The following is a 24,522-nucleotide window of genomic DNA, read 5'->3' on the forward strand; positions in this document are numbered from 1 at the left end:
TAATCACTTAGAATTTCCTTGAATATATTAAATGAGAATTAAAAATAATGTTTTTAGTTTACTTGGAGCTGCCTGAAATTTGGTTTAAATGCTTATAAAGATGGTGCATGGCAGGACTGTGAGATTTCTGGATGTCTTAAAAACAGCACCCTTAAGTCTTAACAAGAGGAAAGCCTCAAATGGAATCTTAAGTGACGTTGCAAATAGAGCCTGTGTGTGTGTGTGTATGTGTGTGTGTTGAAGGTGGGTGGAGGAGTTTCAGACAGCTAGCTGCAGGCTCTCTTATTTCCTCTAAACTTCATGGCTTTCAATTTATCAGTCTCAGAAGAATGAAGAGTTGAATCCCTCCTGATAGCATTTGAAGCTGTGGTTCCACAGAGGATTTAATGCTGTAGTTGCAGGGAGTCTAGGTGTATTTCAATTCTGAGACTTAAAAAACTAAGCCATCCCCTCCGGCTTTTGCACTGATGCTGCGAAATCCATTTGAGAAACATGTCCATGTTTTGCTACTTGTTCAAAGCTGTAAGTGTGACTTGGTATTGAAATGATAATTTCTTTTTCAAAACTCCCCACTGAACTATTACCTAGGTTATCTAAATATAGGCTATTTACTTGATTGGCATTTGCTCTTGTCAGTTTCATAAACTGTAAGTAATGATTTTTGCTGATGTTAGAGCACTTTGGTACTGTGTTTCTAATTTAAATCAATGTCTACATTAATCTGGGAACATTTGATGTTACTACCTGATTGTACATTCTGGATGTAATTAGAGTCATTATACAGGAATAAGTGTCATCTTCTTATTCTCTACATGAGAAAAGAGAGCATTCTTCTTTTCTGAAATAATTTTTCTGGGTCATGCCCCCAAAACCATTTGTCAAATCAATAGCAGATTCTAATCACAAACTTTTTTGACTTTTTAACCTTTAAAAGTCATCTTAGTGACTTATAAAGACCAAGATTGTGCAGTAGAATGTGGGCCTATTAAGTTATTTCTTATCAAAATAAATTATGTACAACATATTTTCAATGTGTAATTGTAATACTGGGCCACTGCTGTGATATAGTTTTCATAACAAGGACATAGTAGACTGTTAAACATGGTGGATCTTACTTTTTGTGATAGTTGTTTATAACATTATGATGTCATCATAAATGTGATCCATTACAATAGTAAAGCCTTAGGGCAACAGAGTAGATGTCAGGATGTCTTCCTACCACTTAAAAAATGACTTTGACATTGTTAAGGTAATGTGACAGCTGATTTCAATAAAGAAATTCAACAATAAAAGCAAACTTCTAAACTAACAGTGACTTACAGGAAGTACATTATGCATTTAAAATGATATCTACTTGTTGATCATGATAATGAGTATTAGAAAACTATCCAAATAATGAACACATGTATCCTGTGTGTAACTACACAAATAGTCTGTTAATTCTCAATCATTCATATAAAAATATGAAAGGAAAGATTTTCACATAACATAGCTTATTTTTTTCATTTTTTAGAAACGCTTTTGTGTCCTTCAAATATCTCTGAAATACTCTAGCTCTTGTTGAAAATCACCAGCCTCTTAACATTTTGATATGTATCTGTTTGGTGAAAAATCTTGGTATTATACACACTGTTGTAGAACCTGCTTTTTAATTTAATATCTCTTTGACCTCTGCATATCATTAAAATTTATGCTTTTTAAAAACCTTCATTGTGCAATGTAAATACAGTAAAGGGCATAAAATGTAAATAAATAGATTAAAGAATTTTGTAGAAAATGAACAGCTATGTAATCACCACTTATATAAACTAATAGAATATTGTCAATACGCCAGAAAACCACTAAGAACCTCTATAACATGTTCTCTGAAGATTTAAAAAAATTTTATTTAATTTTTTATTTTTATAGATATGGGGTATAAGTGTAGTTGTGTTATATGTATATATTGAGTAATGGTGACGTCTGGGCTTTTAGTGTACCCATTACCCAAACAGTATACGTTGCACCAAAAAGGTAGTATTTCATTCCTCACCCCCTCCTTCCCTCCTACCTTTTGGAGTCTTCTGTTATTCCACTCTAAATGTCCGTGTGTACTCATTGTTTAGCTCCCACTTACGAATGAAAACATCTAGTTTTTCACTTTCCGTTTCTGAGTTATTTCACTAAGGATAATGGCCTTCAGTTCCATTTACATTGCTACAAACGACATGATTTCATTTATTTTTATGGATGAGTAGTATTCCATGATGTGTGTGTGTATATATACATATATCACATTTTTAATCCAGTTGTTTGCTGATGGACATTTAGGTTGGTTCCATGACTTTGCTATTGTGAATAGTGTTGTGATAAACATTTGAATGCAGGTGTCTTTTTGATAAAATGATTTCTTTCCCTTTGGTTAGATACCCAGTAGTGGGATCGCTGGATCGAAGGGTAGATCTATTTTTAGTTCTTTGAGAAATCTCCATACTGTTTTCCATAGAGATTATACTAATTTACATTCCCACCAACTGTGTATAAGTGTTCCTTCTTCTACACATCCTTGCCAGCATCTGTTGTTTCTTTCTTTTTTAGTAATAGCCATTCTGACTGGTATGAGATGGTATCTCATTGTGGTTTTAATTTGCATTTTTCTGATGGTTACTGATGTTGAACATTTTTTTATATGATTGTTTGCCACTGGTATGTCTTCTTTTGAAAAATATGTGTTCATGTCTTTGCCTATTCTTTAATGGGGTTATTTGTTGTTTTTGTCATTGTATTGTTTGATTTCCTCCTAAATTCTGGATATTAGTCCTTTGCCAGATGCATTGTTTCCAAATATTTTCTCCCATTCTGAAGGTTGTGTGTTTACTCTGTTGATTACTTGTTTTGCTGTGCAGAAGCTTTTAGGTTTAATGAAGTCCCGTTAGTCTATTTTTGGTTTTGTCATATTTCCTTTTGAGGACCTAGTCATAAGTTCTTTGCCTAGACCAATGTCCAAAAGAGTTTTTCCTAGATTTTATGATTTTATTCTAGAATTTTTATAGTTTCAGGTCTTACATTTAAGTTGAAGACTTCATTTCTTAAGAACAATTTTTGGTTCACAGCAAAATTGAGCAGAAAGTACAAAATATACCCTTGCCCCCACACATGATAGCCTTCCCACCAGAGTGGCACATTTGTTACAGTTGATGAACAAATTGTACACGTCATTATCATTTCACATCCATAGTTCATATATTTTTTTTTTTTTTGAGACGGAATCTTGCTGTGTTGCCCAGGCTGGAGTGCAGTGGCACAATCTCGGCTCACTGCAAGCTCCACCTCCCGGGTTCACGCCATTCTCCTGCCTCAGCCTCCCGAGTAGCTGGGACTACAGGCGCCTGCCACCACGTCCGGCTACTTTTTTGTATTTTTAGTAGAGACAGGACAGGGTTTCACCACGTTAGCGGTGGTCTCGATCTCCTGACCTCATGGCACATTTGTTACAGTTGATGAACAAATTGTACACATCATTATCATTCCACATCCATACTTCGTATTAAGGTTCACACTTGGTATTATACACTCTATGGGTTTGACAAATGTATACTGGCATATATTCCATTAGAGTATCGCGAGAATCCTCTATTCCACGTATTCATCCCTCCCTCCCCTCTAACCCATGGCAACCATTGACCTTTTTACTGTTTCCATGGTTTTTGCCTTTCCCGGAAGGTCATTTAGTTGGAATTGTGCAGTATGGAGCCTTTTTAGATTGGCTTCTTTCACTTTGTAATACGCATTTAAGCTTCCTCCATGTCTTTTCATGGCTTGATAGCTCATTTTATTTAAGTGCTGAATAATATTCCATTGTCTGGATGTATCACATTTTATTCATTCTCCTACTGAAGGACATGTTGGCTGCTTCCAAGTTTTGGGAATTATGAATAAAGCTGCTATAAACATCCATGTGCACCTGGGTGCATGTCTGTAATCCTAGCTACTGGGAAGGCTGAGGCATGAGGATTGCTTGAGGCCAGAAGTTAGAGACCAGCCTGAGCAATGTAGCTAGACTCTGTTTCTAAAAAAAATTTTTTTTAAGTTAACTTTGTGGTGGCAACTGCTGCCTGTAGTCCCAGCTATTAAATGGAAGGCTGAGGCAGGGGGATTGCTCAAGCTCAGTGTTTCACCACGTGAGCTGTTTGTACCACGGTCCTCCAGCCCGGGGCAACACAGTGAGACCTCATCTCTGAAAAAAAAATTCCATGTGCAGATACAATGTAATTTTAAAGGATGTATAAAATCTATTTATGATGCACAGAAATTACTTAACCATTGATTTCTGTTGCTGTAAAAGTTTTTGGCTTTGTATATGAAGAATTTTTTCAGAATTAATCTGTCATACTATGTTGAGTTTATATGATAGTCAGTAGCAATTAAAATAGCATCACGCTAGATCATGAGTGAAGGTCAGTATTAGGAATTCAGGACTCTGACAGAGCAGAGTTAGCTCTGTCTGTTACTAACAATAAGGTTTCTCAAGAGTCAGGGCAGATTTAGAGATTAAGCAGGTCTCCAAATTCAGGACAAATTCAGGGAGTCAGGTGGTTTGAGAGAATGGTATCATAAGAACTCTGATATGAGGAAGCCCCTCATGTATCAGAGGGGCTTGAGACAGTGTCTTGCTCTGTTGCCCAGGCTGGAGTGCAGTGGTGCAATCTTGGCTCAAGATTGAGAGGATTGGCAGTGCATCCTCTGCCTGTTGGGTTCAAGCAACCCTTCCACCTCACCCTCCTGAGCAGCTGGAATCCCAGGCGTGGGCCACCACACCCAGCTAATGTAGCTTCTGTGGAAGAGGCTTTTTGATCCTCCTATCATCTTTATAATTTTCTACTAACCACAGAATTGGGTAGCTGTGAAACCACTAACTTTTAATTGCACCCAAAGCTCTGAGGACACTCAGTAGTTTAGGTGCTCTTATTACTGGATGGCCCTTAGAATAAAGGCACGGATTAAATTTTTTTTTTTTTTAATGCTGGGTCTCGCTGTGTTTCCCAGGCTGGGTGCAGTGGCTATTCAGAGGTACAATGATAGCTCACTGCAGCCTGGAATTCCTGGACTCAAGCGATCCTCCTGCCTCAGCTGCGACTAACAGGTGTGTACCACCGCACCCAACTCATAAATCATTAAACCCCTTGAATTTCATAGGTTTAGAGTTAATGATCATGGTAACTCTGCAATTTTGTATTAACTTTAAGTGCTTTCGGTTGCAAATAACAGAAAACTTAATGGTGATTTAAAGCGACAAGGCTTTACTTTTTTGCACCTAATAAGAAAGCTGCTGGCATTGGTTCAGTAGCTCTAAACTGTGAGAACTTACTTGCTGCTTTATCTTCACAAGACAGCTACTGTTGCTCCAGACATACATCCACATTCAAGCTGGGGAAAAGGACAAGGACCTGGTATCAGCCACATCTTTCCCTTTTCATCCAGAAGGCAAAAGCCTTCTCAGACACTCCCAGTAGAATACTACTTTATTCTCATCATCAGAATGATGCCACCTGGCCTTTTCAATAAAGTCTCCAGTACTCACAATATTTCTTTCTTTTTTTCAAAAAATTTTGAAGGATCTGGATTTCGCTTCTGGATCAACATAGTATATACAGTGGGGCCGGAAGCAGTGGCTCACGCCTGTAATCCCAGCACTTTGGGAGGCCAGAGCAGGCAGATCACTTGAGGCCAGGAGTTCGAGACCAGCATGGCCAACATGGCGAAACTCGTGTCTTCTAAAAATACAAAAAATTAGCTGGGTGTGGTGGTGCATGCCAGTAATCACAGCTACTCAGGAGGCTGAGGCAGGAGAATTGCTTCAGCCTCTCCCTTCCCCTCCCCTCCTCTCCCCGCCTCTCCTTTCCTCTCCTCTCCTCTCCCTTTTCTTTTCAAAAGTATTTATTGGCTGCCTACCATGTGTCAGAGGTTGCCGTGAGCTCAGATCAGGCCACTGCACTCCAGTCTAGGTAATAGAGCGAGACTGTGTTTCAAAAAACAAACAAAAAAGCCCCAAAACCCCACATGGTATATAATGGGAATAGCACATGCAGAAACAGAAGCTCAGATAGTTAGGTGAGCTTGAAAATTTAAGACCTATGTAAATGTCTAGAAACATTTTAAAGGACTTTGGACTTCAGAAGAGTATAAATTCAGAGTCTAAACCTATCTTATTTAGATCTCAAGGACCAAAGAAGCCTCATTCAACATCAGAATTATGACTGTGGTGCTCAAGGAGAAATTGAAAGGAAAATGACAGTTCTCCATCTGGGAGAAAAAGATGGTTATTTTTCAGAATAAGAGATTAAAGGAACATGGGGGATTAATGCCTGCTAATCTTGATCTTCTCTAAGAGTAGTGAAAATCACCTGCCAAGATTACAACAGATTTGAAATCGAATTGGTGACTAGAAATTGGTGAAGCATTTTAAAAGATTTATTATGGAAGGTCTTACGAAGATGGGCAATAACTGAACAAAAAAGATTGTGAAACATGAATGGGGATCCATTTGAATCAAGTAGCCTAACATTGCTGAATCCTAATTAATCACAGTCTTTTGCCTTTCTTCAGTATCATTTTAAAACACCTAAGTTATAACACTAAAAGTGAGGGTTATCCCTTACTGTAGAGGGAGTCTAGTTGGTTGATGGGAAATCTATTGGTATTGCTGATAATGACAAAGTGCAGGCTGGAGTTGGAAAATAAGGAGTTTGTAATAAATGATAACAGCCCTTTTCATATACCACTAATGTTGTATTCTAGGCTTCAAAGGTAGGTTTAAGCACAAATTGAAGAGGGTGTCTTTCAATATAAGGGGGACTTAGCCTTAGAAACCCTAACAATTGTTGCTTTTCATTTGCCTTCCTTTTTTCCTTACTTCTTTTTCCCTCCCTGCCTCTCTTCCTTCCTCTCTTCTCTTTTACTTTTTCCCCTCCCCTCACTGCTCTCCCCTCCCCTCCCTTCCTCTGCTCTCCTCTCCTTTCCCTTTTCTTTTCACAAGTATTTATTGGTTGCCTACCATGTATCAGGAATGTTTTTAGGTGTCATGGATATAGTAGTGAATAAAACAGACAAAATTCCTACTCTGATGGAACTTATCTAAGCTACTAAACAAGTGCATAGTAAGAGTTTAGAACCCATGGAGGAAATTGAAGCAGCATAATGGAATTGCTGGGGTGCGATGCTCATGGTGAAGTGATGAGAAGTGGATTTTTTTGTTTTGTTGTTTTGTTGGTGTTTTATTTTTGTTGTCATTGTTTTTGTTTGAGATGAAGTTTTGCTCTTATAGCCCAGGCTGGAATACAGTGGCGTGATCTCGGCTCACTGCAACCTCTGCCTCCCGGGTTCAAGCGATTCTCCTGCCTCAGCCTACTGAGTAGCTGAGATTACAGGCGCCCACCACCATGCCTGACTAATTTTTATATTTTTAGTGGAGACAGGGTTTCGCCATGTTGGCCAGGCTGGACTCGAACTCCTGACCACAGGTGATCCGCCCACCTTGGCCTCCCGGAATGCTGGGATTACAGGCGTGAGCCACTGCCTGGCCAAGAAATGGTTTTGAAGGAAGAACCTACAGGGCTTGGTGATGGCTTGGATATGTGGTGTAGAAGAAGCACCGAACTTTACCTGGTTATATTGAACAATGTGACTGGACATAGCTTAGGATGAGGAATACATTTTCGGCCTTGGGTACAGAGTGACCTTGGAGTTGATTTAATTAATGTGTACTCTAGCAGCTTTCTGAGCCTTGTGAGACTAAAATCTATATTGTTCACAGTGGACTCAGGAAAATACTCACAGAAGTGATTGCTGGTATTGAGAGAGTAGCTTCATGAAAGTAGGAGTAGGACTCTCCTGCTCAATTATGATATCTTCCTCCAAAGAGGAGAGCCATATGCCTGACTGACCAAGCGTTAATGTTTAAGTCAGCTGGAGTAAGAAGAAAAGCTGAAGAATGTTAGAGGAAGACACTCCTTCTATTTCCTTTCATGTCGAGGGTATTCAGTGAACCACCGTCTTTCTATTCCTTTGCTTTGAGTGGCTTCTTTGATTGATAAATTTTGAAAGACAAAACCAGGCATGCCAGCCTCATCTTTGACCTTTTTCCTGTTGATCTGGAGCTGCTTACAGGGACTGCGTTCTTTGCTTCTGCTTTGTCTTGCCTCGCTGCGTAAATCTGGGGTTGAATGCTAGGAAGTCCATTTGACTCTCGAAGCAAGGGATGGCCTCTGACTTAGCCTTTATTAACTATGAAAGTGGTCTTCAGTCTTCTCTGTGCCACTCCTTAATTTTTTATTTCAGTTTACTGAGAACCCTGGTGGGGAAGATAATTACTCTTTACTGAGTCTCCTAGAGAACCAAGAAGCAGTAAGAGAGTCACACCACTTTCTTCTGTTTCATAGCAGTTTACAAAACAGAGTCACATGTGTGTTATCATCTATAGCTCCCATTTTTCTGGTGAAGGCATTGAGGTTTATAGAAGTTAAATGATAGGACCAAACCTACAGAAACTAAAAGTAGCAGTGAGATACTGTATCTACAGCTCCTTACTACAAATACAATGTTTCTTTTTTCTCACCATGACTACTTTGGAGATACATTAAGGTAAGTTTTCTTTTTGTCACTGGGGTGGTGCATACATGCGTCAGAGTTTTACCAGCAGCATAGGGAATCTCTGTCAAATTGTGAAAATAGAAAACTTGCCACTATATATTTTCTTGAACCCTTTCACATTCATTCATCCATCTCACATTTGAAATATGTCAGATTTTTCACTCGTATCTGAAGTGTATTCAAATATATGTCCTTCAGAATTGCCCTTCACGGAGTGTTTAATTTAAAGTGCTGAATTCTGGTATTAATTTTGTTCTATTTGTTGACCTGGTGATATTTGTGGTTCAACTAAGATATAAGTAATAATATTCCAACAATGTTGAAGAATCTCCACAGCAGCTGCCTTCTAGTCACGTACTTTTTAACTCCTCCACCATAGCAGAATGTGCTATCTATTAATTATTGCAAAATTTTAAAAGTCTCCCACTTCACAGTGGAAACTCTGTTGCGCTTATTTTAATGTGAAGGAAAATCTAACATGGCGAGTACCCAGGAGAGTCGTTATGGATAGACAGCAGTACAATATGAATGGCCCTGGAATGTTGCCATGTGGCAGTAAACCCTTATCTCCAGCCAAGACCCATGAACACAAATAGAAGGAATGTGAATTAGCCGTGGAGGCTGTGCGTTTACTATTAAGAGCAACTGTGCAATCTAGTTTTCAAGACCCGTGCTACCCAAACACATTTTTCTACATTACATAATGTTATCATTTAAATATTGTCATTCAAATGTGAAGACCAGCTGTGCATATCAGGACACAGCTGTCGGGTTGAGGTGCAGATAAGCCATCTGGTGCCTGGTTCTGGGTGGTTAAATTCCAGCTGGGGATTTAACTTCATATCCAGCTGTGATAAAGTAAATTGAAGGCTGCATATTATTCCTCAGAAATCACTCCTTCGGGATAATTCTCAGAAATAAATTTTAACCAGAGGTGTCATTGATCGGTTTTACACTTTCAATTATAGCATTTGCCAGAATAAAACCAAATGAAAAACTGTTCTGTTGTTTCATTTTCTTTGTATGAAATAAAACCAAATAGTTAAAGAGAATGAAGCTTCTTCAGTCTTCTTCAAATTATATGTGTACAGGGACCATCTGCTGTCAAATTGCCTGGCTTCACACATCTCTCTAGACGACGAAAAAGAAAAATCAGGTGATCTATAAAAGCTGAGTAGGAGAGCAAAGGTGGTAATTATCCTAATTTCCAGAATCATTATGTCTGGAGATATGTGAAATACGCGAAAGCAACACCATTTTAACAACAGTCGTTTCTTGTGCTTAGACACACCTCTTTCTCGATTTCAAATGTTTTCAAGGAAAGGACGTTAAAATCCTGCCTTGCCCTTTTGTATCTGTGGCTAATCATGGAGTCCAAGAAGGAAAAAAAACCTGAAAAAGTGAGCCTTCTCCAGTGTCTTCAGGCATGTTTGTGTATAACTACCCAATTATGGAATTAATCTATATTACTGTTAAACATCTTCAAAGGAGTAGACTTTTACTGTAACTTACTGCAACATTTTAGTAAACACTGTATGGATTATTTTATCTAAAGCAAATAACACTAGGATATATTAAGTAATGACTGAGATAGAGTTATGGTATATATTATGTATGTTAGCTATCAAATCATTTAGCCAATATACAGGTAAAATGGTTTCTTCTTTCTTTAAAACGAATTTACTTCATTCTGGCTGGGTCGGTGGCTCACGCCTGTAATCCCAGCACTTTGAGAGGCCGAGGTGGGTGGATCGCTTGAGGCCAGGAGTTACAGACCAGCCTGGCCAACATGGTGAAACCCCGCCTATAACAAAAATACAAAAAACTAGCCAGGTGTGGGGCACAGGCCTGTAATCCCAGCTGCTTGGGAGGCTGAGGCAGAAAGAATTGCTTGAACGCAGGACGCGGAGGTTGCAGTGAGCCAAGATCATGCCACTGCACTCCAGCCTGGGTAACAGAGTGAGATTCTGTCTCAAAAAAAAAAAACAAAAACAAAACTAATTTATGTAATTCTCCCATCCAAGTACTAACCAGGCCCGACCCTGCTTAGCTTCTGAGCTCAGACGAGAGCAGGCATGTTCAGGGTGGTATGGCCAGAGACTAATTAATTCTATCCCATGGTTACTGACTGGAAAACCAACCTTGTATCTCCAGATGGAACTTTCTTCTGGCAGACACAATTGCTAATTTAAATAAACTAAGAAGTGAATGTGAGTGTTGGTAGAGAAATTATTCAGTAAAGACAACATTTTCTTTTCAAAATGTGTTTAGGGAAAATCTTGTAGGGGGAGTATGTGAATCAACGGAATCCAGAGATAAGTGTACTAATGCAAACTTCAAATGCAAACCTTCAGATTTGGCAGTTTATTTTCCTTTGGATTCTACAAGCAGAACTCTTAAGTTCAGGACTTGTTTGTAAAGGTTGGAGATGTCTAAGATAAACCACTGAAAGTGGTATATTGTCAGAAAAACTGAAGGGAGATTATATTTCTTTTGCATGTGTTTGTGGAGGAAAGAGAATTTAAACAAATATTTTTTGGAAGCCAGTCATGGTAGCTTATGCTTGTAAGGCTTATGCTTGTAATCCCAGCATTTTGGGAGCACGAGGAGGGACGTTTGCTTGAGGTTAGGAGTTCAAGACCAGCCTGGGCAACATAGTGAGAGTGTCTCTACCAAAAATAATAAGAAAATTAGCCGGTGCATGCTTATAGTGCCAGCTACTGAGGAGGCTGAGGTAGGAGGATTGCTTGAGACCAGGTATTTGAGGTTACAATGAACTAGGATCATGCTAGAGCACTCCAGCCTGGGTGACAGAATAAGACCCTGTCTCTACAAAAAAAAAAAAAAAAAAAAAAAAAAGGTTTTTTGGAATTGGCATCAGGATTATATACTAATTAGCAATTTCTCCAAAATATGTTTTAAAAATCTTATTAATACATTGAATAGAAAATAAAGAAATCTACCCTTTAAATTTTATAGGTGCCCATACTCTACACTCCATTCCCTGGACTAACTAGGGCTAACAGTAGCAATGTAAGCAACTTTGTGGAGCATAGAAAGGCAGGCCTTGATTTCACAGAAATTATTAGTCAAAAATGAGAAACAACAAGGAGAAAACAGAAGTTTACCAAAATTCTAAATTTACAAAGGTTCTAAACTCCTACTATGCCTCTTGTTTTTAGATTTTAACTGTTGACGGTTGTTAAATTTCAGACTAATTCTCTTCTCATCTAGAATACTTAAAAAATAATTTTTACATGCTTTTTTTACTACAAGGTTTTGTACATTGAATTGAAGACAATGAAAAACTGAAAGTTGCTGCTACTTCGTGTTAGAGGTTTCATTATATGACTGAAAAAATTAATTTTACTGAACTCACCATGCCACTCCAAAGTCCTTCGGTGATGGCAAATAGCCCCTTCTTCCTTACAACAAAAAGGCGGTAACTGGGAGGAAAAGTGTAAGGAAAACCAATTTTCAGCAACTTTGGCTGTTCACTTTGTGTGAATTCTCTTTCTTCTGAAAATGGGAGGTGAGCAAGAATCTCCTGAGTTGGTGAATTTTAAAAATACTTGAAGGTAGGCCGGGCACGGTGGCTCACGTCTGTAATCCCAAGACGTGGATTTTGGGAGGCCAAGGCGGGTGGGTCACCTGAGGTCAGGAGTTCTAGTCCAGCCTGGCCAACATGGTGAAACCCCGCCACTACTAAAAATAAAAAAATTAGCCAGGTGTGGTGGCATGCGCCTGTAATCCCAGCTACTCGGGAGGCTGAGGCAGGAGAACTACTTGAACCCAGGAGGCGGAGGTTGCAGTGAGCCGAGATCACACCATTGCACTCCAGTCTGGGTGACAAGAGCGAAACTCCGTTTCGAAAAAAATAAAAATAAAAATACTTGAGGGTGAATATATAATATAATCCCTGTGTGGGAAAATGTAAGGGAAAAATGGGGAATGGTGGACAGTACCCAAGTCTCAATTAGTGTTCACATTAAGGGACAGGTTGAAGAGTCAGACCTTCTACAATAAAAAAGAGATTTTTGGCTTATTTTTCATTGTCCTGACTCTGCCACGAGTTTTGGTTTCCATCTAGGAAATGTGAGGAGCCTGAATATGTCAGTGTGTCATGTATGTATACAATAACGTCATGACGATGAACAATACCACGTATTGTGTACTTACTAAGAACCTAGCAGTATCCTGAGTATTTCATGTGTTAACTTATTTAATCCTCTCACTATTATTATCCATGCTTTATAGGTGAGGAAAAGAAACCCAGAAAGGTTAAGCAACTTGTCCAAATTCTCCCAAATAGTACAGCTAGAATACCAACCCATAATATCTAATTCCAGAAACCACATTATTTTCTTTTAAATTATACTTCTTCCAAACTAATAGGTCATGTTATATTACATAATAACATCTGATTGTGTCTCATAAACAACTGAGACTCAGAAAGTACACACACACCACCGACCTGCACTCTTTCTCCTTAAACAACCAACCAAAGAAATGATTATGTTGAGGATATTTTAAATATGCTAGATTAGTAATCCTCTCATTATTTTTCTTTAAGTCAAATAATTTAAGGAAAGTAACTTGAAGATGATGAAGTGAAAGGCAACAGAATAATTTAGCTGCTAAAATGGGTATTAGAGTACAGAGAACATAAGCAGCTTTGACTTTAGGAGGGTTACCTACATTGTAATCAAATGCATTTAAAAAAATCCCAAACAGCAAAGGACAAAGTTTCCACATCCATGTATACCCTGAAGACAGGACAAGAAGAATTTTGCTCAACAGATAGATTTGGTTTAGACATAAATAAATCTTTCCAGGACTCTGTGACCTAAATCAAAGCCATAGAGAATCACTTGGTCACTGTTATCATAACTCATGTATCTGTTAAGGTCAATACTGTATCACTAACATTTCTTCCACCTTTATAATTTTATTGAACCTAACCAACAGTCAAGGTAGATGCTCTGTCACCCTACCATTCAAACTGATATGACTTGATTATAAGGGCTGTGATACAAATAACTACTAAAGGTGATTATTTAATCATTGGGGAATTACAGAAAAAGCAGTATGATGAATGCTTGATTCGTGATGGATACTCCAATTTCCGTGATTTGATCGTTATACATTGTGTGCTTGTATCAAAATATCACATGTACCCCATAAATATGTACAACTAGTATAAATTCATAATAATAAACAGTTTAAAAACCCAGTATTATTACCATCCTATGGGAGCTGAATGATGGTGTTTTACAATGTATTTTCAAATCCTTATATAATATCTCAGATAAACTTAATTAAATTCTAACCAACATGGGTTTGATAATCATGGGTTTAGCCTATTCGTGGGTTAGACTCCTCTAGCCAAGCATCTAGTTTAGGTTAAAAACAAACAAACAAATATGCTTGCTGGGAAAAGATTGTGATAATCAAAATTACAATTTAATAGAAGACATAATCCTCTCTGAAGGAAAGATTTTAAGCTAAATTTTAACATAAAAAAATACACAGTCACCTCATTGCTAGTCGTTTGGAAGAGGAACAAAAGAACATTTCATTTTGAACAAAAACTAAATTATCTTAAACAGTTACCTGACATTTACAAAAATGATAAGTCTTATGAAGCATCAATTAATCTTGGAAGTGCAAATCTATGTATTACTAATCCTTTAATCATCATATTGCTATTATCTGACTGTTCCAAATTTTCTCAGTCCACCCCAAGTTATGAAACCTAGATTATTGGTAAAATAGGGCCCGGAGGAACAAAATGGAACACCTCTTTATCATTTTTTTAATACAAAGATATGACATTGCAAACTTGTGATATGTGTTTAAATCTACATTCTATCAGGCTATATTTCCTATGTATACAACTCATTTGATCTTAATGAGCAGTTTAAAAAGTTCTGGTTCCTTCAATAATTTATTCTAAGTCACTATTAAATTTCATCCCATCTTCCAAAATTCTTCATCCCTTTGAACAGGTTTGGTGACATTTCAAGGTCAGTAACTATTGAGGATAATATGAAAGAAAATCTGGTTAAGATGAAGCCCAAAATATTAGGTTATGTTTTATTTTTATTTATTTATTTATTTGTTTTGAGGTGGAGTCTTCCTCTGTCACCCAGGCTGGATTGCAGTGAGGCAATCTTGGCTCACTGCAACCTCCACTTCCCAAGTCCAAGAGATTCTCCCACCTCAGCCTCCTGAGTAGCTGGGATTACAGTTGTATGCCACCACACCCAGCTAATTTTTGTATTTCATTAGAGAAGGGTTTCGCCATTTGGCCAGGCTGGTCTTGAACCCCTGACCTCAAGTGATCTGCCTGTCTTCGCCTCCCAAAGTGCTGGGATTACAGGCGGGAGCAGCTGCGCTCAGTCAATGTTAGGTTATTTAAATATGAGACATTTCTTCACAAAGAGGCTTATTAGATTTTATATACTTGAATATAACCCTCTTTTATCTGTTGGTTATAAACATTCTCATTTATCTGATGTGAAGTAATTGTAATAATTTTAGGAGAATTGGTAATGAAGTAGTTAACCTTAAAAACTCATCTCATGAATATAGGTATGACATATAAAATCTTGGGTAGGAAGTGATGAAATGGTAGCTGTTTGAGGCACTATTCTCAGAGTAGAAGAGACTGTTTAATGGTGATTAATGGAAAGTGTCATGGCATACTTGAGGCTGCCTAGTGATGGAGGCGCAGGAGATCTTGTCAGAGTGACTTTAAAGGCCCAAGCTTCCCACTCAGTACTCAGAAAAATGCAGTACCCAGGGCTCAGTTGAAAATCCAGAGCTGGGGCTGGGCGCAGTGGCTTACACCAGTAGTCCCAGAACTTTATGAGGCTGAGTCTCAGCACATGAGTTTGAGACCAGCCTGGGGAACATGGCAAAACCACTTCTGGACAAAAACTATAAAAATTAGCCAGGCATGGTGGTGTGTGCCTGTGGTCCCAGCTACTCAGGAGGCTGAGATGGGAGGATGGCTTCAGCTCAGGGAGGTCAAGGCTGCAGTGGGTGGTGATCATGCCACTGCACTCCAGCCTGGGTGACAGTGTGAGACTCTATCTCAAAAGAAAAAGAAACTGCAGAGCTGAAGCACCATGCAGTCATACCCAGAGTCAAATGAGAAAAGCAAACCTTTCATGTAAATTAGCTGATACAGACTTGTGCTTAAAAATATGTATTTGAGCAAGTGCAAGCAAAGGCTAAGGCTTACTAATGAGGAAATTCAAAAACATATTCCTGATGTCCTGGTGCAAAGGAAGCACAGCAGAGTGGGTAAGACTACATACCCTGGAGTCTTCAGGTGTATATGTTTGAACCCACTATATAAATGTTGTTGTTTGTAGTATAGAACTATGTTTTTCATATTGTAGAAGGTTTTCATTTCATCTAATTATTTCCTTGCTCATTTGATGTGTTAGTCTGTCTTCCTAATAAAAGCCTCTGTTTTGCCAAGAATTTCAGTTTCTTCAGTGGATTCTTTTATCATCTTCATAAAAGGCAGAGGAGATGTCTGGGCAGTGCACACAGTTGTGTCATAAAAGCTGGTGTCTCTTCTGAGAGTCTGGGTATCCTTTCTGATTAGCTAGTGCTGATGAGTCAAAAATAAATCATTTGGGCCAGGCGCGGTGGCTCATGTCTGTAATCCCAGCGCTTTGGGAGGCCGAGGCGGGTGGATCACCTGTGATCAGGAGTTTGTAACCGGTCTGGCCATCATGCCGAAACCTCGTCTCAACAGAAAATAACAAACATTAGCTGGGCGTGGTGGCGCACACCTGTAATCCCAGCTACTTGCTTTGTCACCCAGGCTGGAGTGCAGTGGCATGATCTCAGCTCACTGCAACCTCCTCCGCCTCCTGGGTTCAAGTGATTCTCGTGCCTCAGCCTCCCAAGTAGCTGGGATTATAGGCGTGTGCCATCATGCCCAGCTAATTTTTGTATTTTTTAGTAGAGATGTGAGTTCGCTATGTTGGCCAGCCTGGGACCATTTAGATTATTTTCAATTTAATCACTTTTATTGAAGTATATAAGTTATATTAGATTTGTATCTATAGCTTATATATATTTCTTATAGACAGTATAAAAGTATACATGTGTGTATGTATGAGTGTGCAAATATTAAGTATATAACTTGAGTTTTTACATGTAAAAATTCACCAATGCAATCACCAGTTAGATCAAGTTATAGAACATTTTCAGCATCTCCCCTTAGTTAATTTCTACCTCCTTCCAAAAATAAGCCCTCTTCTTATCTCTATTGCTACAGAACAGTTTGCCTGCTCTTGAACTTCACATACATGAAACCATACAGTCTGCATTCTTTTGTGTGTGGCTTCTTTATTTCAACATTACATCTGTGAAATTCATCTACAACACTGCATGTAGTTATAGTTCCTTCTTTTCATTCTTGTGTAGCACATTGTTCTACAGCCTATTTATCCACTGTGGTATTGACTGATTGCATTGTTTCTAATTTGGGCTAGCTGTTACTAGTATGTTTGCATATGTTCTCAAGTAGACATAAGCATTCATTTCTGTAGTGTGTGTACCTACAACTCATTGCTCTTAAGCAAGGTAAGTAAGGCACCTTTGTCCATTTCTCGGATGTCTACCTATCTGCCTGAAGGGAGATTAACTCCCTTCATATGCTGAAATCCTCTTTCTTTAGGAATTGTTTCCTTGCTCATTTGATATGTTCATCTATCTCCCTAATAAAAGCTTCTGTTTTGTCAAGAAAGCAAAACAGAGTTGAAGTGATAGCTCATAAGATTTAAGCATGAAGGTCTAACAGGACTATGCCGTAGGCAGAGATCAAAAAAAAAGAAAAAATGATAATTTTATCATAAACCCACGGTCCCAGCCCAAATTCTCTGCTCCAGAAAAGCTAATCCAAACATTTCAGAAACTGTCATTACCTACAGCAATTTCCAACTCATCCCTACAAAAATGTAAGAGGCATGCACAACTTTTTACCCTGATCGTTGAGAGAGAAATGCCAGCTCTTCTCTGCCTCATGACTTATACCTTCAGGCAGAGGAAAGAAAAGCAGTGTGAATTATGTTTACATATGCTTAGGAATTGCATTTGACAAGGCATAATGAATCAACAACGTTTTCTTGTTTGGTTTCTGTCTCAAAATTGATCTAGCTCCAAGTTTAGAAGACCCTACGACCTGACTCAGTAAGTGGCCTCACCTTCATCCGATTGCTCAGAATTAAAACCTAGAAGTCATCCTTGATTTTCTCCTCTCAAATCTGTCTCCTTTCATCAGCACATGCTTTTGACTCGATGAAACGCTCCAAACACAACTGCTTCCCACCACCTCCACTGCTGCCTCTTGTCCCTGCAGCATCATCTCTCACCCACATTGGCCACAGCGGCTTGTTGTTGGTGTTCCTGCTTCTACTTTTGACTTGTTTCTATTGTCTTCCATGCCCACTGGAACTGTAATTATTTTTTGCAAATATAAGTTAGATAATGACACTCCACTGTTAAAAAAAAAAACAGAAAACAAAACGAAAGAACAAAATAAAAATGTCTAGTGACCCCGTTACACCTAGCCGAAAATCCTTACTTGGCCCAGAAGGGCCTAGATTCTCAGTCTTCACTGCACATGGGGAATCACCTGGGAACTTGAAAACTACTGACTTTAGCTGGGCACGGGGAATTGTGTGTGTGTGTACGTGTGTGTGAGACAGAGTTTCGTTCTTGTTGCCCAGGTTACAGTGCAATGGCACCATCTCAGCTCACTGCAACCTCCGCCTCCCCGGTTCAAGCTGTTCTCCTGCCTCAGCCTCCTGAGTAGGTGGGATTACAGGCAGGCGCCGTGACGCCCGGCTAATTTTTTCTATTTTTGGTAGAGACAGGGGTTTCTCCATGTTGGTCAGGCTGGTCTCGAACTCCTGACCTCAGGTGATCCACCTGCCTCGGCCTCCCAAAGTGCTGGGATTACAGGCGTGGGCCACCGCGCCCAGCCTGCACAGGGAATTTTAAAGCTTCCCAGAAGTTTCTAATGTATAACCAAGATTGAGAGCTACTCTAGGATCCTTCCACCACTCCCTTCCTCTCTCTGTCTATCTCCACCCCAGTTGCTTACTTGCTGTGTTTTGAGCACACTCAGATCCTTTCCACCCCAAAGCATAGATCATTCTTGCCCCAGATATTTGCATGAGCTATTCTTTCACACAAAGAGGTCTCTGCTCAAATGTTACCTTTTCAAATATATTTTCCCCAACGAACCTACCTAATGACTCTTATTTTTTTACCCTGTATATTTTTAGTTTTTATGTGAAATTATATTACTTGCTTCTTTACCTGTTTATTGGTGCTCTTCCTCACAAGCATGTAAGTGCATGAAGATAGACACCTTGTCTTATTCACTAAGACATTATCACCTGGCATATAGTGTGCTTGGAACTCATTCTCTGATTAGTATTTTTCAGTGAAAAAAAATGAGGATTACTCAAGGTTCTGGGATCTGGATTTGCTACAAGTAGCTAATTGTAGCTTATGGGATTCTCTGTTTGTAAGGCTTTTGTTGCTGTTGTTCTATTTGCAACCCTAGACTTTCCTTCCAGAAACAGTCGTCTGGGCGTGGTGCCTCACACATGTAATCCCTGTACTTCGGGAGGCTGAGGCAGGTCGATCACTTCAGGCCAGGAGTTCGAGATCAGCCTGGCCGATATGGCGAAATCCCCTATTAAAAACCACAAAAAACTAGCCAGGCGTAGTGGCGGGCACCTGTAATCCCAGCTACTCAGGAGGCTGAGGCAGGGGAATAGCTTGAACCCGGGAGGCAGAGATTGCAGTGAGCCCAGATTGCCCCACTGCACTCCAGCCTGGGCGACAGAGGGAGACTTTGTCTCAAAAAAACAAAAAGTCAAGGAGTCTTTTGCTTTTACTTGCTTACCTATGCTGCTATATTTTACATTTAACTTCCTTCCTGATACACAGGAAGGACTGTGTCTGCTTGGACTGGACACAGTTGGACTTTCAAGTGAGTTGGCTGGCTGTGGGTCTTTGATTATTCCTCTCTGTTAGAGGGGCAGAATCCACCATTTTCTTAGGAGAATGTTGCAAGTGGGAAATCCTTGTCCTATAGGCTGAAGGCCAGTCACTTCTCTCTCTCTCTCTCTTTCTTTCTTTCTTTCCCTCTCTCTCTCTCAACAGGGGCTCACTCTATTCCTGGGCTGTAGTGCAGTGGCACTATCACAGCGCACCATAGCCTCGACCTCCTGGGCTCAGGTGATCCTCCTGCCTCAGTCTCCTAAGTAGCTGGGACTACAGGTATGCGCCATTATTCCCAGCTATTTTTTATTTTTTTATCTTTTTTGTAGAGATGGCGTTTCACCATTTTGCCCAGGCTACTTCTCTCTTTATTCATGCATCCTTTCACTTTTTGGTATCGAAGCCTTGCCCATCTCTTTTTCTCAGCCAGGGGGATGGATCTACACATACAGGACTTAAGCTCTAGGTACAGACCTTCCACACACTTGTCTGCCTATCCCTGGCTTAGGTCTGGGTACTGATCACTCACAAAGAGGTCCAAGATGGCTATATTGCAGCTCCAAGGCAAATGCTGCAAATCTTTCTCCTGAATTAGAACTTGAATAAGGACGAGTCAGAGTCCAAAATCACACTCCAGCATTGAGGCTGTGGGCTTACAGTGGTCAGGAGAGTCTGAGTGCTAAGTCTTCCTAGCTAAAGATTGATTTCTCAGGAACAGAAAATCTCATTCATATTCATGTCGTAGGATCTTTCAACATGCTAAGGTGCTAATATTATTTCATTATTATAATCTTGGGGGTTATTTTCCTGGTGAAGAACCAGATGTATGACAGATTAAGTTATTGGTCTAGAGTCATATAGCTTGTGAAGAGAAGAACTGAGGTTTGAACTTATCATTTGACTACAAGAGCTGTGCATGCTATGTTTTACCATGTTACTTTTCTAAAACTAAGAGAAAATATAATGAAAAAGTGAGAGGTGAGAAAAAAATGGAGAAACAAAGATGTAGAAAGAATAAAAAGAGTGAAATAAATTTTACTTTGGATTGGTGAATAGAAACTGATCTGGCTATTTTAAGCAGAAAAGGATTTTCTGTAGTGGATTAAGTGCTAATAAGAACATACATATGATGGTGACACAAAAGTGGAAACAGTCCTTTTTTGAAAAAGTGAAAATAAGAAAAGTCAAAGATGTCCTAAGTGTACATGGCTAAATGCTTTTTAAAATTAGAGTGATTCTGAAACGTAATATGTAAAAAATTCTCAACATATGGGCAACAGGAAACAGGAAAATGATTATGACAGATAAAGAACAAAATTTTTTTGACTGTATGCCATGCATGAAAGCTCAACATTAAGGGAGTTTATAAAGCCCTTACAAGAGTTTTAGCATATAGAGAGAGGTCAGTAAGTACTAGCTATTACTATCACTATCTTAACGTTTACCCAGGAGAAACCATAGACTACATATATCATGTGGAAAGTGCCAGCTCACACAATTTTTGTTGCAAGCTCCAGGTAGTTGACTATTTTCAAAGCCCCTTCAAGTCTTCTATTGTCAAGATAAGTGACAAGGCACCTGGCTATGGAGGGCTCCAGATTCAATATTTGGTAAGGTGGCTTCAAACACATCTGAGACATAAGGTTGGTGGTGCCAGCCTCAATAGATTCTGTTCTTTTTTTTTCTTTTTTTAAATTAGAAGTCATATACTCCTTATATCAAATCAAACAGCAGAGATGTATGAAGAGAAAGTTCAGAAATGCAGCCAAATCAAATTTCCCATCTAATTTTGCTAACAAATGTTAATGGCTCTATGCCAGTCAACACATTTCCAATCAATACATTTCAAATTCAGGTAATGTTTGTTCATTTTGGAAAAAGTTACAAAATAGAAGCTAGGAGTATAATAGCATGCCTTCAAAAGAATTTCATTTCAGAGAATTATTGGTGGAAATACAAAGACAGCAAGCTTAATTCCTTTATGGATATATGAACAAAAGGGCTTAGAACAAATACATTACCTTTATAGCATTTTGTTAGTTAACTATAAAAATAAATTTTTGTTGATATTATTCTGGAAAAAAAATGTTTATTAAACAAGACTGTGAGCTCCTTAACGATTGGTATTATCATAAAACCTAGCAAAGAACCAACCTCACCATGTGATGGGTATTTTCTGAGTATTTGTTAAAATTTTAAAAAAGAACATTTAAACTCCATTGAATGCCAGGCTTTTTGTTTCTATAATGTCAATGGAGTGCTCATTTTACTTATTATGAATACTACTTTCTTCCGCTATAATCATTAAAATCAGATAAAACATTTATTCAGTTTATTAATTTGTTTCATGTGTTTTTATTTAATTACTGTTATTGTACAGTTATATGTATTTAAGAATGTAGTATATTTTCTACTTGTTTTATGACTGAATATTTTAAAAAATTTGTTATAAATTTTCAATACTTCCTTTTTATAATACATAGCATACATATTAGCTTACTTCAGCACCACTTAAATTAATGTTTCTGTAAGAAACATTACAAAGTCCAAATAATACATTATTTAGAATTCTAAGTGTGTTTATAATTTAGGGACTGCTTATAATGATTCATTTGGGGGGTTTAATCCATAGCATCAGGCATATATGAAATGTGCATTAATGGCACAGAAAGAAAAGGAGACAAAGGAAGCATCTACTTTTAATTACCTCTGAAAAGTATCTAGGTAATTCCATACACATGGCTACCTGTTTTCTTCCTGATCATCTCAAGGGACAGCTTTGCCATAATAGTTCCCAGTAACTGGCTTTATTCCAAACAAATGTAGCCCAAGCTGTGCTTAACTCTGCATTACATCTGGGTGTCTCCTTCTTGCTCTCCTTTCTCCCTTCTATGAGGACTTTACCTTTTGTTAATCAGCTAACAAAATTCAAGTAGTGCCACTCATCAAGAAATCAAGGCCCTGTAATAGGGTGCTAGGTTATTCTTATTGAAATGTAGTATCCATCTTGCTCCATATGAAGCCTATGATTGAATTTAAATAACCAAATCTACAGCTCAACCAATTGGTTTTTAATGAGATTCTTGCATAGTTATATTTTATTTTGTATAAGGAATAGGGTCCTTGTGCATCATTGACTATGGAAAGGTTAAGGAAGAAAAAAGTAAAGGGAGTTTTAAAACATACAAGGTTAATTGAAATTCCAGGTTCTTCTGCAATCAAAGCAATTCTCACTCAGTTTGGTGGCAATGAAACATGTTTTAGAGGTATGTTAGTTATGGTTATGAGGAGCAGATATTTTATCCTGGTTAGGGTTAATTTTGCTAAAGAAACCAGTGTCTCAGAAAAAGTTTTATTTCCATTTGGATGTGGTTTTGTTAGTATAAATTTGATAGAAAGGGCAAGACTCTCTAAAGTTGGGTCTTCTTCCTTTCCTTTTCAAAAGAGAGATGGCCAAAGGCAGGAGCTAAAGCATCTTGATTTGAAAAATAGACCTTTAATTAAAGAACGCCATTTTCTTGTCCTACTGGAAAACAAAACCACATCTTTAAATCTTCTGTGGATGGTTGAGAGATTATAATAAAGATTGGTGTACTAATAATCCTTTATATATATATATATAAAAAAGCAAAACTGATGGATTTTAGTAACTACAAAATACTATTGAATATATCAATTGCATACATTTTTATTGGCTGAATTTTCTAGTAATTGCATATAACACATGAATGTGCTTCTAACTAAATTCATTTAGAGAAAAAAAGACCTCATAAACCAATTGTTAGTTTCGTGATCTTTCTTTTTTTTTTTTTTGACCTGGAGTCTGGCTCTGTCACCCAGGCTGGAGGGTAGTGGTGCACTGCAACCTCTGCCTCCAAGGTTCAGGTGATTCTCCTGCCTCAGCCTCCCAAGCAGCTAGGACTACAAACATGCACCACCACGCCTGACTAATTTTTTTATTTTCAGTAAAGATGAGGTTTCACTGTGTTGCCCAGGCTGGTCTCAAACTCCTGGCCTCAATTAATCCTCCCAGCTCGACCTCCCAAAGTGCTGCGATTACTGACATGAGCCACTATGCCTGGCCTCATCTTATTTACCATAGATTTTTTTTTTTTTAGGTGAATGAACTAGGAAACTATTGTCATTGTTTGGAAAATAACACTATGCGTTGACAAGTGCAAAAAGTGGCAATTAAGTAGTTTATGTTATTTCTAATGCTAATAATAAATAATGACACTGAAACAGGAAAGGTTCCCTTGTCCCCCTGGTAGGGTGTGTGATGGGGGTGTGGCTCACTTCTTCAGTGCCCCACTGCTCTAGGGGAGCATACAGACATGCAGGCTGTGGGGCTCCGACCCTACGGCAGTGTCTAGGGGTGAATGTTTACAGCTGAAGCCCCAGTGGGTGTGTGTTACATGATGCTCTTTTAGTTTGCTGTCTATAGGCAGCTTGTATTAACCAGCTCAATAAGACCCCTCTACCTTGTCCCTAGGGCAGAAGGTTTTCTGTATCCTGGGTTGTTGCCTTGGTGTACCAGAAGAATCGGACCACACGTGGGCTTGGAGAATGAGTGCAAAATTTTTTTGTTTTTTTTTTTTTTTTGAGGCAGAGTGTCGCTCTGTCGCCCAGGCTGGAGTGCCGTGGCGCGATCTGGGCTCACTGCAAGCTCCGCCTCCCGGGTTCACGCCATTCTCCTGCCTCAGCCTCCCGAGTAGCTGGGACTACAGGCGCCCGCCACCATGCCCGGCTAATTTTTTTGTGTTTTTAGTAGAGACGGGGTTTCACCCTGTTAGCCAGGAAGGTCTCCATCTCCTGACCTCGTGATCCGCCCGCCTTGGCCTCCCAAAGTGC

At 38.9% G+C, this 24,522-nt stretch overlaps 1 long non-coding RNA gene across 7 annotated transcripts in view; it reads left to right on the forward strand.

The window, feature by feature from the left end:
* Window positions 1-24,522, forward strand: part of AGA-DT (AGA divergent transcript) — a 254,277-nt gene that overhangs the window by 4,393 nt on the left and 225,362 nt on the right. Inside the window, exon 2 of one of the 7 annotated variants that reach the window (XR_008524896.2) lies at window positions 17,812-21,997. The exons of the other annotated variants lie outside the window; for them this stretch is intronic. This is a non-coding gene — a long non-coding RNA (AGA divergent transcript). Of the gene's footprint in view, window positions 1-17,811; window positions 21,998-24,522 lie in introns of those variants that run through there. 7 annotated transcript variants of the gene reach the window in all.

The sequence above is a fragment of the Pongo abelii genome, chromosome 3 (assembly GCF_028885655.2).
Source record: "Pongo abelii isolate AG06213 chromosome 3, NHGRI_mPonAbe1-v2.0_pri, whole genome shotgun sequence".
NCBI classification, from domain to species: Eukaryota; Metazoa; Chordata; class Mammalia; order Primates; family Hominidae; genus Pongo; species Pongo abelii.